Source organism: Schistocerca nitens, chromosome 3 (assembly GCF_023898315.1).
Source record: "Schistocerca nitens isolate TAMUIC-IGC-003100 chromosome 3, iqSchNite1.1, whole genome shotgun sequence".
NCBI lineage: Eukaryota > Metazoa > Arthropoda > Insecta > Orthoptera > Acrididae > Schistocerca > Schistocerca nitens.
Window position 1 is genome coordinate 849,200,351 of NC_064616.1, and position 19,787 is coordinate 849,220,137.

Genomic DNA, 19,787 nt, shown 5'->3' on the forward strand with positions numbered 1-19,787 from the left:
CAATTGTATCAGCTGGGTTGGGAGGTCTGGTAAGAGGATCCAATTATTATTCCGGTTGCCAAGAATGGCCTCTACCCAGACTAACGCACAGGAACTATCTACTTCAATTTTCCTACAAGATAAACTGCTTCTAACAGCAACAAACACGCCACCTCCAACTGTATTTAGCCTGCCTTCCTGGGCAGTTTAAGGTCCTTCGCAAAATTTACAGTTGAACTTATCTCCGGCTTTAGCCAGCTTTCAGTGTCTGTAGTGATTTTAGCATCAGTACTTTCTATTATCACTTGGAGCGCTAGTACTTTCCCAGCACAGCTACGACAATTTATAGCTGTAGTACCGATGGGGTCTAGATCTACGTTCTTCCTGTGCTCAAGCTAAATCCTTTGAGATGATGCTGTGACCGGGAAGCATGGATTGCTAATGAATAGTACAACATCGTCTTTAGCGATGAATCGTGGTTCTGCTCTATCCTGGATGACCACCGCAGGCGGGTATGGTGGCAACCTGGGGAGACGTCCCGTTGTTCCATTGTTTTGGAGGGGTACAGTGGTGTCATGGTGAGGGTAGTCGTCGGGTATGATTTCAGGCCATCGCTAATAGCGACTGAGACATCTCTGGCACCACATCCTGCGACCTCATGCATTACCTCTCATACGACACTATCATGATGTTAATTTTCAGCACGAAAATTCTTCTCCACACATTGCACGTCTCTCTCTGTACTGCCTGCGTTATGTTGAGGTACTCCTGTCGCCAGCAAGAATCCGAGATCTGTTCGCAGTGGAACATGTGTGCGAACAGCTCGGACGCCATCTCTTTCTCAGTGTCAATATCCTTGATATCAAGGACCTGTTACAACAGCCGTGGTCCAGATTGCCGCAGAAGAGGTTACAACGGCCTTATGACACCGTTCCGCACACAGTCGGTGCATGTGTGCACGCCAGAGGGAGCGTAACTTCACACTCAAAAGTGGACTTATACTGCAAATTTCTTTACAAATTTCACTCGATTTTTTAATCTCTGAAAGAACATCACATCCCCTCTGAACCTGTGAAGTTTCATTTCGTCTTCTCCTCTCCTTCAGCTTGTTTCACTTTTTTTGTCAAGCAATGTATATTTACAGTGAAGGACTCTCCACAAATTCTCCGCGGTGCGAGATTTTAGCTGCCGGCCTATACTTGTGTGTCTCACAACGATTACATGTTCGCACTGCGACATTTGCGAGGATAATTCTGACTGGACAGATGATAGCACACTAATTGTGGATGACTTATAGATTACTGTGCTGGTCCTTCTCTGCTATTAGCCTAACTGGATCTGTGGCGGCGAACAATTTCTATTATAGTTTGGAGAGCAATAATGCAGATGTTGCTTAAATATGCGATGCTCCGGCCACCTCACCACGAATTACAGCAGTGATAGCCAGTTAGGCTTACAGGACGTAAAATAGATTTTACAATAAAGTATATACAGAACGGTTACACGAAAGCTAATAACAAATGAAGAAATAGGAGCCTTGTATTCCACTACTGGCCATTAAAATTGCTACACGAAGAAGAAATGCAGATGATAAACGGGTATTCATTGGACAAATATATTATACTAGAACTAACATGTGATTACATTTTACCGCAATTTGGGTGCATAGTTCCTGAGATATCAGTACCCAGAACAACCACCTCTGGCCGTAATAACGGCCTTGATACGCCTGGGCATTGAGTCAAACAGAGCTTGGAAGGCTTGTACAGGTACAGCTACCCATGCACCTTCAACACGATACCACAGTTCATCAAGAGTAGTGACTGGCGTATTGTGACGAGCCAGTTGCTCGGCCACCATTGACCAGACGTTTTCAGTTGGTGAGAGATCCGGAGAATGTGCTGGCCAGGACAGCAGTCGAACATTTTCTGTATCCAGAAAGGCCCGTACAGGACCTGCAACAGCCGGTCGTGCATTATCCTGCTGAAATGTAGGGTTTCGCAGGGATCGAATGAAGGGTAGAGCCACTGTTCAAAGTGCCGTCAATGCGAACAAGAGGTGACCGAGACGTGTAACCTGTTGTGTCGATTCCCTAAGGTCTCGACACAATGAGTGGCTAGGTGCACGCGAAACTAACGCAGACGGGCGTAAATTCTGAAACAGGAGACTGGATGAAAACTATAAAGAAAAGAAGAGAGATTTTAATATACTTAACTTTAATGTAGTCTTGTTCTTGTTGAAATACATCTCTTGCATAGTAGTAAGCAATTAGCAATGATACACATGGCGCCTTGCTAGGTAGAAGCGATGGACTAGCTGAAGGCTATTTAATCTGTCTCTCGGCAAATGAGAGGAATACTTGGTAGGTCTAGTCGCAAGCTATGTCGTCCGTACAACTGGGGCGAGGTCAAGTCCGTGTCTTGTGACCTGCCCTGTGGTGGCGCTACGTTTGCGAATACACAGTGGCGACACGCGGGTCCGACATGTACTACAGGACCGCGGCCGATTTAAGTTACCACCTAGCAAGTGTGGTGTCTAGCGGTGACACCACATTCCTCCCCCGCAAATCGGCGAACGGTCGTGAGATAAGGCTTCCGCCCGCCGTGGGGAGGACCCCATGTTGACGTATGCGATGAGGTGGGGAGCCTAAGAACAGGCGAGGCTGTGCCACCCGCACCCGGCCATTCGGTCCGAGGGGAGCTAGGAAACGCCTGCAAACCTAGTCCAGGGTGCACGTCAACATGAGGTGTTTGCGCACGGAATGATATAAGAGGAGCGGCGGGGTCGACCTCCATGTGGTCGGAGCACCCGACGGGCGAAGACGACATCTGGTCCGGAGCGGGCAAGAGGTCCATGGCGGAGGACGGCTGGTCACGGGAAGCAAGCGGCGGCGCGTGACCCAGGGAGGCGCGAGGCGGCTGCAGCGAAGCGTCCGCTGCTGGCGGCGCCGGCGGCGGCTGCGGCGGCGCGACGCCATGAGGCAAAATGGAAGGCAGCGTCGGTAACACCTGGGGATGAGGCGAGCCAGTAGATGGGTCCCCAGGGCGCTGACCTGACGGCTCCGTCGCTGAAAGCAGACGGGGAGCGGCAGAACCCAGGCGACGACAGAGGCGCAGCTGATTGAGATGCCGACGCACCTCACCAGAGGCCCCCAAAACCAAATACATCGCGCGGCCGAGGCAGCGAAGAATGCGCCCTGCGAGCCAACGCTGTGAACCGCGATAGTTGCGATAATAGACAACGTCGCCAGGAGCAAAAGCAGGAGTCTGCCGCTGCACAGGAACCTGATGTGGCGGATGCAGCAAAGACATCAGAGTTCGATGAGGACGACCATGGAGCAACTCAGCCGGCGAGCGACCATCGCGGGGCTGAGAGCGATATGAGGACAAAAAGAGCAACAAAGCGTCCTCCCGAGAATGCGACTCTTTCAACTTCAACATCTGTGACTTGAAAGTCCGGACCAATCGTTCCGCGGCACCGTTTGACTGAGGCGAAAACGGCGCGGATGTCAGATGTTGAATACCATTGGCCTTGCAGAACGACTGAAATTCTGCGGACATGAATTGTGGGCCATTGTCGGAAACAATAGTCTGCGGAAGACCTTCAAGGCAAAAGATAGCAGACAAGGCTTGGATGGTGGCAGAAGACGTCGTGGAAGACATCCGGACAACAAAAGGAAAATTACTGAAAGCATCGACCACAACCAACCATCGAGCATTCCAGAACGGACCAGCAAAATCGATGTGCAAGCGTTGCCAAGGGGAAGTGGCTTGCGGCCATGCAAAGAATTTCCGCGGCGGTGCGGATTGTTGTTCGGCACACGCCACGCAAGAGGAGCACATATTCGTAATCGCAGCATCGATTCCGAACCAAGTACAGAGCTGTCGAGCAAGTTGTTTCGTTCGCACTATACCCCAATGTCCTTGGTGAAGAAGCCGTAAGACAGAGGACTGTAACGAACGTGGGACCACGACTCGGGATTGATCATTATCGGAACGCAACAACAAAACACCACGTCGTACAAAAAGTCTCTCCTTGTGAGCAAAAAAACGGCGAACCAAAGGATCCTCGATCCGTGACTTTGACAAGGGCCATTGCGTAGCAACAAAACGCAAAACGGAAGCAAGGACAGGGTCAGCAGCTGTGGCAGTAGCTACACGACGAAAATCAATCGGAAACGATGCGACCACGTCATCGGCTTCCGAATCAATGAACATGCAAGCAAGTTCGGAAGAATCGAATGCGTTATCCTCAGCAACAGGCAAACGGGACAACGCATCAGCGTTTCCGTGCTTAGCAGTGGACCGATACAAGATATCGTAGCGGTACTGCGAGAGAAAAAGAGACCAGCGAATGAATTTCTGCGCTGTACGTGGAGGTACAGGCTTGTTTGGATGAAAAAGTGATGTCAAAGGTTTGTGGTCCGTGATGATTGTAAAGTGACGACCATACAAGAAATCGTGAAACTTTGTTACACCAAACACAAGAGCCAAAGCTTCCTTCTCTATTTGGGAATAATTTCTTTGCGCAGATGAGAGCAATTTGGACGCAAAGGCAATAGGGCGATCATGCGAGCCATCCTTGTGCGCAAGCACAGCACCGATCCCGAAATCCGAGGCATCTACCATCAACAAAAGGGGTTTTCGGGGATCGAAGGGCGTAAGGCAAGTATTTGAAAGTAACGCCGATTTCAACTGGCGAAAGGCGCGTTCGCATTCCGTCGTCCAGACGAACGGAACACCTTTACGGCGTAAGCGATGAAGCGGAGCTGAAATGGAAGAAGCATTGCGCACAAATCGGTGATAATAATTTACCTTACCCAGCACACTCTGTAGCTGTTTTAAGTTCTGCGGTGACGGCAAGTCCTGAATGGCACGAAGGTGCTCTGGACGCGGATGTATACCTTGGGCATTTATGACATGGCCCAGGTACGGTAAGTCCCGAGCAAAGAACACACATTTGTCCTTCCTCAAGCGAAAACCATTTTGTCGCAATACCTGAAATAATGTTCGGAGATTTTGCAAATGTTCTGCTTCTGTCTTTCCTGAGATTACAATATCGTCCAGATAGTTCGCAGCCGTAGGGACCGACGCACAAATAGTTTGTAAATATTGCTGAAATAAAGCAGGGGCGGATGCACACCCGAATGGCAGTCTTTTGAAGCGATACAAGCCAAGATGCGTGTTTACCACTAAGACGCGCTGGGATTCTTCGTCCACAGGTATTTGCAAGTACGCATCTGCTAGGTCCAATTTTGAAAAATATTTTCCCGGGCACAGTTTGTCAAAAAGATCTTCCGGGCGGGGCAAAGGAAAAGTAGCCGTCACAAGTTGTGGATTCACAGTTGCCTTGAAGTCCACGCAAAGTCTCAATTTTCCGGAAGGTTTGGGCAAAATTACTAAGGGTGAGGCCCAGAGAGAAGCCTGCACTCGTTCAATGACACCTTGAGATTCTAATTCGGCTAATGTTCGTGCGACCTCATCACGCAATGCGTGGGGAACATTGCGCGGTCTGAAAAATTTCGGTTGCGCGTTGTCTTTCAGTTCCAAATGCGCTTCATAGTTCTTAGCGCAACCAAGGCCCGGTGCAAAAATGTCTGCAAAGTCTTCACAAAGACTAGAAACACTGGCGGAAGGCACAGTCTGATTCACTGATAGGACCTGATTCACTATAGACAAATTAAACAATTGAAACAAATCTAAACCAAACAAGTTCACTGCACTAGAGGAACGAAGAACATAAAATGACACAAGTTTTGTCTGTCCCTTGTATGTTGCAAGAAGGCTGCACTGTCCTAACACAGGTATATGCTGTCCTGAGTAACTAGTTAACGTAACATTTGCGGCACGCAATGGCGGGGCGCCCAGTTGTTTGTACGTGCCGTGATTGAGCAATGAAACAGCAGCTCCGGTATCGAGCTGGAATGGGATCACCGTTCCTGCAAAGTCTAAGTCCACAAAAAGTTTATTGTCTTGTTGACGACAAGAGCGACTGTCTCGTGCAATGTGAACTGAGACAGGTACAGAAGCACTTGCGACTTTACGGGATTTCCGGCGACGTCGACGCACACTTTGGGTGGGACGAACACAGTCACTGTTAGCTAAAGTGTCACTGGACGGGTGGGAATGAACTACATGAATGTCCATGGGCGAAGGTCCACGAGCCTGATTGTCCTGGGTTCGATTCCGGCGCGAAGCAAAGGGCCTGGAATTTGTGTGATTGTCTGATCTGAACTTTTTCTGGCAAACACTTTGTACATGTCCTTTCTTGTGACAGTAAAAGCAAATAGCTTGGCGTGACGGGCAATTTTCACGCGAATGTCTAGTGGCACACCGCGGGCAAGATTTCACTGCATTTGCTTGCTTACGCGGCGCACGTGGTTGCAAGCTAGGCTGCCGCTGCGAAGTCGGGCGCGAGGGCCGCTTAGCGTCCCGTGCAGCGGGCCCGGCGGGCCGATTAATGTGACACACTGCTGGCGAAGTTTCAAATGATTCCTGAGCAAAGTCAAGTGTGTCTTGCCTGTCCAATATGTCTATCACTTGTTGCAGGGAGGGATTAACTAGTTTCAAAATCTGTTCCCTTATGCGAACATCAGAAACGTTCTGTGCAATTGCATCACGCACCATAGTATCTGAATATGGGAGGCCACATTCACAGGCAAACGCGCAGTCTCTAGTAAGTCCTTGCAAAGTTGCTACCCACTCCCTATTAGTCTGACCGGCGGTACGTTTTGTACGAAAAAACGTATACCGTTTTGCAACAACATTAACTGTTTCTTTGAAATAGGCATCTAAAGCCGACAAAATTTCCTCGTAGGTCAGAGTTGCTACGTCGCGTCGGGGAAACAATTTCACTATCACCCGGTAGGTAGACACACCGACACAAGAAAGCAAAAACGGCTGCCGCTCTTTACCTTGAATTCCATAAGCAGTGAGGTGGAAGTTGAACTGATCGGCCCACTCAGTCCAGCTTTCGGTTGTGGCCTCAAAGGGCCTAAATGGCGGTGCGACAGCGTTGTGTGGCTGCGGTAGCGAAGAAGCGGCTGCCGCCGCATCGGTTTGCAGCGCACGTTGACCCTGGACGAGCTGTCCAAGGGCTTCCAATAACGCCTGCGTCTGCTGATTCTGCAAGCGAAAAAATTCGGACAGTACATCTGGAGAATGCGGCGAAGCCATGACACAAGCAAATTAGAGCAAGTATAACACAAAGACTGCAACGTGGGCGCGGCATCCCATCCTCGTCGCCAAAATATTGTTGTGTCGATTCCCTAAGGTCTCGACACAATGAGTGGCTAGGTGCACGCGAAACTAACGCAGACGGGCGTAAATTCTGAAACAGGAGACTGGATGAAAACTATAAAGAAAAGAAGAGAGATTTTAATATACTTAACTTTAATGTAGTCTTGTTCTTGTTGAAATACATCTCTTGCATAGTAGTAAGCAATTAGCAATGATACACATGGCGCCTTGCTAGGTAGAAGCGATGGACTAGCTGAAGGCTATTTAATCTGTCTCTCGGCAAATGAGAGGAATACTTGGTAGGTCTAGTCGCAAGCTATGTCGTCCGTACAACTGGGGCGAGGTCAAGTCCGTGTCTTGTGACCTGCCCTGTGGTGGCGCTACGTTTGCGAATACACAGTGGCGACACGCGGGTCCGACATGTACTACAGGACCGCGGCCGATTTAAGTTACCACCTAGCAAGTGTGGTGTCTAGCGGTGACACCACATAACCAATGCACCCCATACCATCACGCCGGGTGATACGCCAGTATGGCGATGACGAATACACGCTTCCAATGTGCGTACACCGCGATGTCGCCAAACACAGATGCGACCATCATGATGCTGTAAACAGAACCTGGAGTCATCTGAAAAAATGACGTTTTGCCATTCGTCCACCCAGGTTCGTTGTTGAGTACACCATCGCAGGCGCTCCTGTCTGTGATGCAGCGTCAAGGGTAACCTCAGCCATGGTCTCCGAGCTGATAGTCCATGCTGCTGTAAACGTCGTCGAACTGTTCGTGCAGATGGTTGTTGTCTTCCAAACGTCCCCATCTGTTGACTCAGGGTTCGAGACGTGGCTGCACGATCCGTTACAGCCATGCGGATAAGATGCCTGTCATCTCGACTGCTAGTGATACGAGATCGTTGTGATCCAGCACGGCATTCCGTATTACCCTCCTGAACCCATCGATTCGATGTTTTGCTAACAGTCATTGGATCTCGACCAACGCGAGCAGCAATGTCGTGATACGATAAACTGAAATCGCGATAGGCTACAATCCGACCTTTATCAAAGTCGGAAACGTGATGGTAAGCATTTATCCTCCTTACACGAGGCACCATAAAAACGTTTCACCAGGCAACGCCGGTCAACTGCTGTTTGTGTATGAGAAATCGGTTGGAAACTTTCCTCATGTCAGCACGTTGTAGGTGTCGCCACCGGCGCCAACCTTGTGTGAATGCTCTGAAAAGCTAATCATTTGCATATCACAGCATCCCCTCCCTTTCGGTTAAATTTCGCGTCTGTAGCACGTCATCTTCGTGGTGTATCAATTTTAATGGCCAGTAGTGTATATAAAGTAACTGCTGTAAACAGCATTCCTTCAGTCTGCGATAAAAATAAATATAAAAGGAAAAAACGTCACAATCGGTTGTGAGAAAACCAATAGCCCTGTGTGATAGTTTTGTCGCAAACTCGTAGATTGAATGGCAGAAAAAATGGCGGTTAACCAACGTTAATATTTTCCATGGAGACGGGGTGGTCATATCGATACACACCGTCCAGCAGCAGAGGATTTCAGAGCTACGACATCGGTTGGATGTCAAATACATACTGGTATGCAGGTAGACATGTAGAAATGCCTCAACGTGCACGTTTCACAGGAGACGATTTCGATGTTGCAACAACGATTGGTTGTTGTGTCAGACCCCCCAGATGACACTGACCTAGTAACCAATAAGATAACAAGTAAAGCAAGGTACATAATAGGTAAAGCATGAAAAAAATATAAATTATATGAAAAGAACTGCGGCACGAAATCTCATTGACTCACCGAAGTAGTCAAGGACATAAAAAAGAGGTGTAAACGATGTAAACGATGCAAACATTAAACATATAATAACCTACGTTAAAGTTGCCACGAAAAGTTCCCATCTAATTTACTCAAATTAGATGTTTGCAAAAATGCCTTAAAAACTAAATCCACAATCATCATAGAAGAAAGTAGAAGTAAAAGAGATGGTGAACCTCGAGTATTTAAAAACAATAATGACCAGCTTAAAATTAAAAAGCAATTGCAACAAAGGTCGATAAAGATAATGCATTGGTACTTGTTAATGGAAGTGACCATATCTCAAACCCTTTAATGTTTTTTCAGTTAAAATGATATTACCGACATTAACAAAGATTCAACTTCGAAATATCAATATACGATTAAAAATCTGATTGATAATATTAATTTCCTTCTTTTACCGAAAGAAAAACCTTCATTCAACATAATGAATCTTCAGTTATCTACATTAAGGTCCCAATTAAACAACATAAGCCTATTACGTCGATTCTTCGAATTGTTAACAATGTGAATTGACCATTATACAACCTGAATAAAAAGTGAATGATTTTTGAAAGCTCTTTATTTGAGAGAAATTTTGCGTAAAGAACACCTATGATCTAGCACCGTCAATCTACAACACTGAAATTCTTGACGATGCAAGATTTGCTTCATTAGACGTTACGAACCTGTACACTAACATACGAGTCACCGAAACAGTAGCGATTATTAAAAACAATTTACTTGAAAAAAAGATTATAAGTACATAAGAAATAAGAGAGTTCAGAGTTCACTGAGTTACTTAAAAATACTCTTGCTTTCAACTACTTCTCATACAATGGCAAAACCTATTTCGAAAAGGACGGATTAGCAATGGGCAGTTCACTGGCAAATACCATTGTGACATCTTTGTTAATCATGTACATTTACAATTTTTCAAAAATAATCGACAGATCACAAATACAATTTTGTATTATAAGAAGTATACTATGATACTTTGTCGCTTTATAAAGGTTCCAGAGATGAGGTGGACCCACTCACTAACGTTTTAAATAACGTTCATCCTAATCTGGTTTCTACAGTGGAGCACGGAAACAACAGTGGCTTTAGCTTTTTAGATCTAACCATTTTAGACTGCAGCGGTAAACATCGTTTTACCATTTACAGGAAACCGACTGCCAATGATGTAATTATTAACGCAAGTTCATAGCATACTTCTAAACACAAAAAAGTGTTTTTCTAATCTATGACTCACAGAATACTCAAATTACTTCTGGAACCAGACGCAATTCAAGACGAAATAAACGTTTTAAAGCAAATTGCCAAAGCTAACTATTTTAACAACAGTGAAGTTGATTACTTGTTTCGTAAATTACAACAACCTGACAACAGTCTTACTACTCCTAACAGCAAATATACCAAAATGACATACATGGGCTCAGTTTCTGGCGGAATTAAAAAACTGTTCAGGAACACCTTTAACACTAACGACTACCATTAAAATAGGACTGTACCGACAATGTTATTCCTGTGAAGGAATTTTTGTGACCGTGTCTGTTTGTAATGGAAAGGTATCGGACTAAATTTCGATTCTAGAATAATTGTACACTAAAACGCCAAAGAAACCGGTATAGGCAGCGAATTCTAATACAGAGATATATAAACAGGCAGAATACAGCGCAGCTGTCGGCAACGCCTTACTTTGTAAGACAAGTGTTTGGCGCAGTTGTCATATCGGTTACTGCTGCTATAATGGCACGTTATCAAGATTTAAGTCAGTCTGAACGTGGTGTTATAGTCAGCGCGCGAGCAATAGGACACAGCATCTGCCAGGAAGCGATGAAGTGGGGATTTTCCCGTATGACATTTTCACGAGTGTACCGTGTTTATCATGAATCCAGTAAAACATCAAATGTCCGACATCGCAGGGGCCGGAAAAAGATCCTGCAAGAACGGGGCCAACGACGACTGAAGAGAATTGTTCAACCTGACAGAAGTGCAACCCTTCCGCAAATTGCTGCAAATTTCAATGCTGGTGTAGTGGACTGACAAGGCAGCCAGTCCACAGTGACGGGTAACCGAAAGGCACGCGTACACACACGCCGACTGGCGTTAAGTCTGAATCAGGATACGTGATGAAAGCTATAAAGAAAAGAACGGAGCTTCTCGTATACTTAACTTTAATTCATTGTGGTACATTTCTCTTGATAATACAAGTGAGACTCTCTCCAGATATGGTTAATGCCCTTGCTAGGTCGTAGCCATGGACTTAGCTGAAGGCTATTCTAACTGTCTCTCGGCAATTGAGAGAAAGGCTTCGTACGTGTAGTCGCTAGCAATGTCGTCCATACAACTGGGGCGAGTGCTAGTCCGTCTCTCGAGACCTGCCGTGTGGTGGCGCTCGGTCTGCGATCACTGCCAGTGGCGACACGCGGGTCCGACATGTACTAATGGGCCGCGGCCGATTTAAAGCTACCACCTAGCAAGTGTGGTGTCTGGCGGTGACACCACAGCTGGGCCATCACCAAGTGTCAGCGTGCGAACCACTTAACGAAACACCACTGATGTGGGCTTTCGAAGCCGAAGGCCCACACTTGTACCCTTGATGACTGCATGACACAAAGCCTTACGTCTCGCCTGGGCCCGTCAACAACGACATTAAACTGCTGATGACTGGAAATACGTTACCTGGTCGGACGAGTCTACTTTCAAATTGTAATTAGTGGGTTGATCTGTTCGGGTATGTAGACAACAGCATGGATTCATGGACCCTGTATGTCAGCAGGGGACTATTGAGACTGGCTCAAAAATGGTTCAAATGGCTCTGAGCACTATGGGACTTAACATCTATGGTCATCAGTCCCCTAGAACTTAGAACTACTTAAACCTAACTAACCTAAGGACAGCACACAACACCCAGTCATCACGAGGCAGAGAAAATCCCTGACCCCGCTGGGAATCGAACCCGGGAACCCGGGAGTGGGAAGCGAAAACGCTACCGCACGACCACGAGCTGCGGACTATTGAGACTGGTGGAGGCTCTTAATGGTGTGTGGCGTGTGCAGTTGGAGTGGTATGCGACCACCGATACTTCTAGATACAACTCTGACAGTTGACACGTAAGCATCCTGTCTGATTACCTGCATCCATTCATGTCCATTGCTCATTCCGACGGACTTGAGCAATTCCTGCAGGACAATGCGACACCCCACACGTGCAGAATAGCTACAGAGTGGCTCCAAGAACACTCTTCTGGATTTAAATACTACCGCTGGCCACCAAACTCCCAAGACGTGAATATTATTGAACATATATGGGATGCCTTGCAACGTGCTGTTCAGAAGAGATCTCCACCCCCTCGTACTCTTACGGATTCATAGACAGCCCTGCGGGATTCATTGTGTCAGTTCCCTCCAGCACTGCTTTAGACATTAGTATAGTCCATGCCACGTCGTGTTGTGGCACCTCTGCGTGCTCGCGGAGGCCGTACACGATATTAGGCAGGTGTACCAGTTTATTTGGCTCTTTAGTATATAATTACGTAAAAAGAAATGGTCGCCAGCCTAATTAGGCGATGTTGTACTCAGTAATAGTATGATTCATAAGGAAATTTAACTGTGTTTGTTGCCTTTAATTGATACTAAACTGCTGTTTTGCTGATAAGATATAGGACAGTAGCACAATATAAAAGGTAATGTTCCAGTGAACTGACTTCAACTACAGTGGAGAAGTATTAGTGTGCTTAGGCGACAAGTCAATTGGCTCTCAGCAACATTTACTATCTGTACATTACAGTAGGACGATGATGATATCTATAGGTGATTGATGACTAATGGAGAAGCAGTATTTACATAGACAAGACGTTCCTTAGTCTGTTTAACTGTAGGAAACTACTACTACTGAAATACTTACGAATTAATAGTATCTTTTGTACTGATTATAATTTGCATTTTTCAAGGAACGCTATATCGTCTAAATCAAAAGGAAGATGTGGCACCTGGATGCAGTACAGTTTGAATAATTGTAGCCAGTTGCTTATTTTTGACTGCTGTTATTGTAATATGACATTTTAACTTGGCCCAGTAACCAGCATGGGGATCCAGAAACTAATTTATCGATAGATTCAGACAGTGGCTGAAAACTTTAGTCACGACACGATATAGGGAACACTATTAACTACATTACCCATGAAGTTGGAAACACTATTATTTCAATTAAAATAATCTTTGAATTGAGTGATTTAACTGTCCGTTCATGAGAACTACGTGGAGTATTTCAAAACTTATGCTCACCAAATAATTATGTACTTTACAACCTCACAAAGTCTGTTAATTTGTGTTGAGGAAAATAATTACTTTTCAGTTCAGTAAAACAGGATACATAGATTCATTGTTGCTCTTGGGATAGGACCATGTCTAGGTAAATGACTAAGAATCAAATACTGGAGATCAGTACCAAGTTTACAGAACATAGAATTGTTATTGAATACGAAACCATATAACTGGGTCACGCAATTATACTGTACTACTGTACTCAACTGCTAATGTGAGATGAAGGTGGTGGCCACGTCGATCTGCTGTGCTATCCAAAAAAGACTAGCTCTAAAAATTCTCTTCTTAGAGTCGGATTTTCATAGTACAGAGCTAACTAAAGAATGACATGAATTATAAACCGAATTACTTCCGCACCCGAGGCTATATTATATATTTGTGCAGTTCTTCTCGCCTTTTTCAGTTGACAAGATACGCACCCATTGCCTGCTAGCCACCGACTGACTCATGCTACGCATGCCACACAGTTCGATCGCCAGATCCACCTTTTCTATTCCCACCTAGCCAGTTCCATTCTGAAGGGACTTCCCTCCAAGTTTTACGAGATTACAAACCTACTTTCCCCACGTATGAACCACTATTACAATTATATTTTTAGTTTTTACACAGTTTAACAGCACATTACTTTTGAAATTATATTCATAGACTATTTACAGTCCCATAAATTATCACAAATAAATAATAAAACATTTACATGGATGTTACATCAAAGAGCATAGTTATACGGAAGTACATTGGGTAAAAACAGAAAAATAATTTAGATAAGACCACTATAGTTAATATCGATAATTGTGTCACAGCCGGCCGGAGTGGCCGAGCGGTTCTAGGCGCTACAGTCTGGAACCGTGGGACCGCTACGGTCGCAGGTTCGAATCCTGCCTCGGGCATGGATGTGTGTGATGTCCTTAGGTTAGTTAGGTTTAAGTAGTTCTAAGTTCTAGGGGACTGATGACCTCGGAAGTTAAGTCCCATAGTGCTCAAAGCAAAAAAAAAAAAAAAAAGTGTCACACGCCGATTTGATAATAGTCTTTACTACTAATAACCTTTCGAAGAATAGGCTGAAACATACAACTGGGCACTGCAATAATACCTATGTCAACTGAGGTATTTATATAATATTACGTAAAGATTGCGACGAACAGGTGGTGGTGGTGGTGGTGGTTAGTGTTTAACGTCCCGTCGACAACGAGGTCATTAGAGACGGAGCGCAAGCTCGGGTTAGGGAAGGATTGGGAAGGAAATCGGCCGTGCCCTTTCAAAGGAACCATCCCGGCATTTGCCTGAAACGATTTAGGGAAATCACGGAAAACCTAAATCAGGATGGCCGGAGACGGGATTGAACCGTCGTCCTCCCGAATGCGAGTCCAGTGTGCTAACCACTGCGCCATCTCGCTCGGTGCGACGAACAGTACATTGGTCAGAGAGGTAGGAGTTTCACTACTCTTCATAAGGAACACACTTCAAGTATGTCCCGTAATAAATCAGTATTAGGCCAACACCTAATATCACAATGACTCAAAAGAATCTACAAGTACTAACTAAAAAATTCTTCACAATGCCGCTAAAGGATTTTTACTTAACATATTAGAAAATATAGAAATTTATGCTCCCTACAAAAATAAACTCTCGTCCATACTCGAAGAGCGATTAGACTTCAGATTTTGAAGACTTACTATAGAATGTTCCTGTTCTTTTGCTCCTCTTTATTTTTCTATTTTTTATGGATTGTTTTCATGATTGTAATAAACTTTGTGCACTTTATCTTAAACTCTTGTTCGCTTATGTCTTTTTTTTTTTTACTATCTTAATACGTCCAGCTTGTGTGCAATGCCTTCCTTCATACAATATGATGATTTTGCCCTAGCTACCTAAAGAACGATATTTTACTTCTGTTCGTATTCATCCTTCTTTTATTTCTCCAAATAATAATTGTCAAGGCTTATTGATATTTTACGGACTTTTTGAGAGTGTAACAACTACAGTAAAGGTATATTTCAACTTTCGACTGCTTATGCATTTGTTTTACATTTATGATTGCTTGGATTTTTCCTTGATGTCTAATACCGTAGTGATGTAACCTATATTTCTGTACATCTGACACTGTGTACACCTATTTTATGGAATGAATAAACAGCTATGTTTACAGTTCTTTTAAACAACAGTTTTATTATGCTCGTTTCATTTTGATGGGTCAACGAGATTTTGTGCTGTAGTTCCATTGGTGTCATATTTTTCATGATTTAGGTATTATGTACCCTACTTTATTTGTTATCTTTTTGGTTACTTGGCGCATGTCATCCGGGGGATCTTATACACATTACGGACAGTTGTCTTACTTGCACGCCAGTATTCTGTAATAACTAGTCGCTGTCGCAACTTTGAAATCGTCTCCTGTGAAATATGCACGCCGCTTCGGTGGTACAGCAATATTTTAACTTCCACTACGATCTAAGAGCAATACGCAATACCTCGCATTTATTTCCACATGTCTACCAGCTTGCCAGTATGTATATGACATCCAGCCGTTGTCGCAGGCCTGAAATCCACTTCAGCTAGATGGCGCATATCGATATGACCCAGCCGTCTCCATGGGAACTATGAGCGTCTCTTAACCACCATCTTTGCTTCCATAAAATCTAGATATTTCAGTAATAAAATGGTTCAAATCGCTCTGAGCACTATGGGACTTAACTTCTGAGGTCATCAGTCCCCTAGAACTTAGAACTACTTAAACCTAACTAACCTAAGGACATCACACACATCCATGCCCGAGGCAGGATTCGAACCTGCGACCGTAGCGGTCGCGCGGCTCCAGACTGTATCGCCTAGAACCGCATGGCCACACCGGCCGGCAGATATTTCAGTAATCCCCCCCCCCCCCCCCCCCGAGGACTATCAACGTTCTCTCAATTGATTATGAACGGTTTTCTCTTTTATATATTTTTTATCACAGATTGACGAAATGCTGTTTACAGCAGTTACTTTATATAATGTAAGGCACCTATTTCTTCATTTTTGATTACACTACTGGCCATAAAATTGCTACACCAAAAAGAAATGCAGATGATAAACGGGTATTCATTGGACAAATATATTATACTAGGACTGACATGTGATTACAGTTTTACGCAATTTCGGTACATAGACCCTGTGAAATCAGTACCCAGAACAACCACCTCTGGCCGTAATAACGGCCTTGATACGCCTGGGCATTGAGTCAAACAGAGCTTGGATAGCGTGTACAGGTACAGCTGCCCATGCAGCTTCAACACGATACCACAGTTCACCAGGAGTAGAGACTGGCGTATTGTGACGAGCCACTTTCTCGGCCACCATTGACCAGACGTTTTCAGTTGGTGAGAGATCTGGAGAATGTGCTGGCCAGGACAGCAGTCGAACATTTTCTGTTTCCAGAAAGGCCCGTACAGGACCTGCAACATGCGGTCGTGCATTATCTTGCACGGGTCGTAACATATCTGAAATGTAACGTCCACTGTTCAAAGTGTCGTCAATGCGAACAAGAGGTGACCGAGACGTGTAACCAATGCACCCCATACCATCACGCCGGGTGATACGCCAGTATGGCGATGACGAATACACGCTTCCAATGTGCGTACACCGCGATGTCGCCAAACACAGATGCGACCATCATGATTCTGTAAACAGAACCTGGAGTCATCTGAAAAAATGACGTTTTGCCATCCGTGCACCCAGGTTCGTTGCTGAGTACACCATCGCAGGCGCTCCTGTCCGTGATGCAGCGTCTAGGGTAACCGCAGCCATGGTCTCCGAGCTGGTAGTCCATGCTGTTGCAAACGTCGTCGAACTGTTCATGCAGATGGTTGTTGTCTTGCAAACGTCCCCACATGTTGACTCAGGGTTCGAGACGTGGCTGCACGATCCGTTACAGCCATGCGGATAAGATGCCTGTCATCTCGACTGCTAGTGATACGAGATCGTTGGGATCCAGCACGGCATTCCGTATTATCCTCCTGAACCCACCGATTCGATATTCTGCTAACAGTCATTGGATGTCGACCAACACTAGCAGCAATGACGCGATACGATAAACCGCAATCGCGATAGGCTACAATCCGACCTTTATCAAAGTCGGAAACGTGATGGTACGCATTTCTCCTCCTTACACGAGGCACCACAACAACGTTTCACCAGGAAACGCCGGTCAACCGCTGTTTGTGTATGAGAAATCGGTTGGAAACTTTCCTCATGTCAGCACGTTGTATGTGTCGCCACCGGCGCCAACCTTGTGTGAATGCTCTGAAAATCAAATCATTTGCATATCACAGCATCTTCTTCCTGTCGGTTAAATTTCGCGTCTGTAGCACGTCATCTTCGTGGTGTAGCAATTTTAATGGCCAGTAGTGTAGCTTCCGTGTAACCATTCTGTATACAACTGTTTTATGATCTGCAGGCTTGACTGGCTATCGCTGATGTAATTCGGTGTGAATTGGGTGGAGCATCGCATATTTAAGCGATAGCTGCATGGCTCTCCTTAGCAGTAGACGTTCGTGGAGTCGAAACGCCTGTGTGTTACTACTTTTTTTCATAGATCCCTCTAAATCCGTTCTACGTTCATCAAAAAAATGTGCTCCTCCATGATCACCATCTATGTGGTCATACACTGAACACATGGATTCATATCTATAGCTCTCTTTCCTTACATTTTGAGAAACATACATAGCCAGCTGGCGAATGACAATTCTGTTAATTCTGGACAGTCACCTGTCACATTTTCATCTGAGTGCTGTCGTTTACTGCTTGGACCACAGCATTCATGTGCTTATAATTCCACTACACAGCAGCCTCGAAATGCAGCCACTGTGCCGCTGCTTCTTTAAGCAGAACGACTTTTACTCACCAGAATGCGACCAGTGGTTCACTAACCTGCCTGCACATGTAATTTTGCAACAGTTTATTGCTGGATTCTTTGAACTGCTTGTTAAAGTGTGGGCACAATGACAAAGGCAACAAATGCGTTTAAGGTATTCGGTACTTATCCAGCATGTTCCAGCACGTTCGCTGAGGAAGATTACCACCTTTCAACGCCGTTATTATGAAGTCTTGTTCCTACTAACGGAACAACTGCAAGCTGACGAAGTATATAGGAATCTACTACTCAACCACGATATTATTGCAGTTGGTTTCTATCGGAAACATGCAGTCACGTTACAGTAAGCTAGTACAGTGGTGATTACGGAAAACGCATAGCACTCATAGCACTGCGCACTGTCATTGTTTTCAGGACAATTGTGCATATACTACCAACCTCGATTAAGCGCTGATTCACGATAAGCCGATCGAAACACCCTCACTCCCATGTGCAATGTAATCGTGGTCGACTAATACACAGAGCCACCCATCTATTTTTGTTTGCCAAGAAATGTCGCCATTACATGAAGAGACTCAGTGCATCGAAAGTATACGTCCTGATGTAGAATAGACGCCCCAGCAGGCTAACGCATTACGTGAATAACACGATCAGTAATGTCCTGGACACGGTATTCTGCCTCAAATACGGGAGTTGGAGATTTATTGCTCATTTGCCTGTAGAAAGTATTCAGTGTAGTGGATACCTTTCACGTCGTATCGTGCTTCTCAGCTTTATAGAGATATGGAAAACGAATGACGGCTTACATTCAGGCGACCACTTCTCCATCACAACACTGGCTAAGGTAGGAGAACTGACAGACATATTCGTGGCTGAGAATGATTTTGTTTTTTACCATTTCTTGTATTTAAAGGTTGATACTGTTGTTTAGATGAAATCTCACCATCACGGACCGTTACCGCATTCAGAAAGATCTCCAATGCACGTGATGTGACTGTCATGACCGAAACTTTATTGCAATGTGGAGCTCAAACGGTATCCAATACAGTCATTGAGTCTGTCAGTACAAAGATGAGATACGGGCGCAGATTTTCACATAGCTACGTCCAAGACGGGTGAGCTTTTCCACTGATATATTCCACGTTCCTCTTTGGCAGTTCGTCGCATTTCTTGCATTCTTCATATGATTCAACCATTTGGTTTGGCTTCGAAAACGTCTGATCAGTACTCCAACTGTTCAAAATTAGACGGAACTTTGCTATCGACTATGTAGCGGGACCTCTTCCCCGTTGGCCTCAAATTAGGAAATATGCTTTATTGGAGAACTTTGTTTGATGAGCTTATATGTTTTATTATGTATTGATGGCTCCTTACTTGCTGCCGTTTAGAATTTTAACTGGAAATATATACAGAAGAGGTTAATTTTCTGTAAATTATGTTACATTATTAAGCCCTATATTTCCATAACGGCTGCAAAGAGCAGATTACGTCAAGATCACCATGTTATCTGTTCTGTGTGCAGGATATTTTTTTGTCCACTTTTTGCGGTTGAACCCTTCCTTCTTCAGTTATTTA

The 19,787-nt window shown here is 44.9% G+C and overlaps 1 protein-coding gene across 1 annotated transcript in view; it reads left to right on the forward strand.

Moving 5' to 3' along the window:
* The window catches only part of LOC126248873 (uncharacterized), a 1,116,592-nt gene that overhangs the window by 950,935 nt on the left and 145,870 nt on the right, over positions 1 to 19,787 (forward strand). The window lies entirely within an intron of this gene.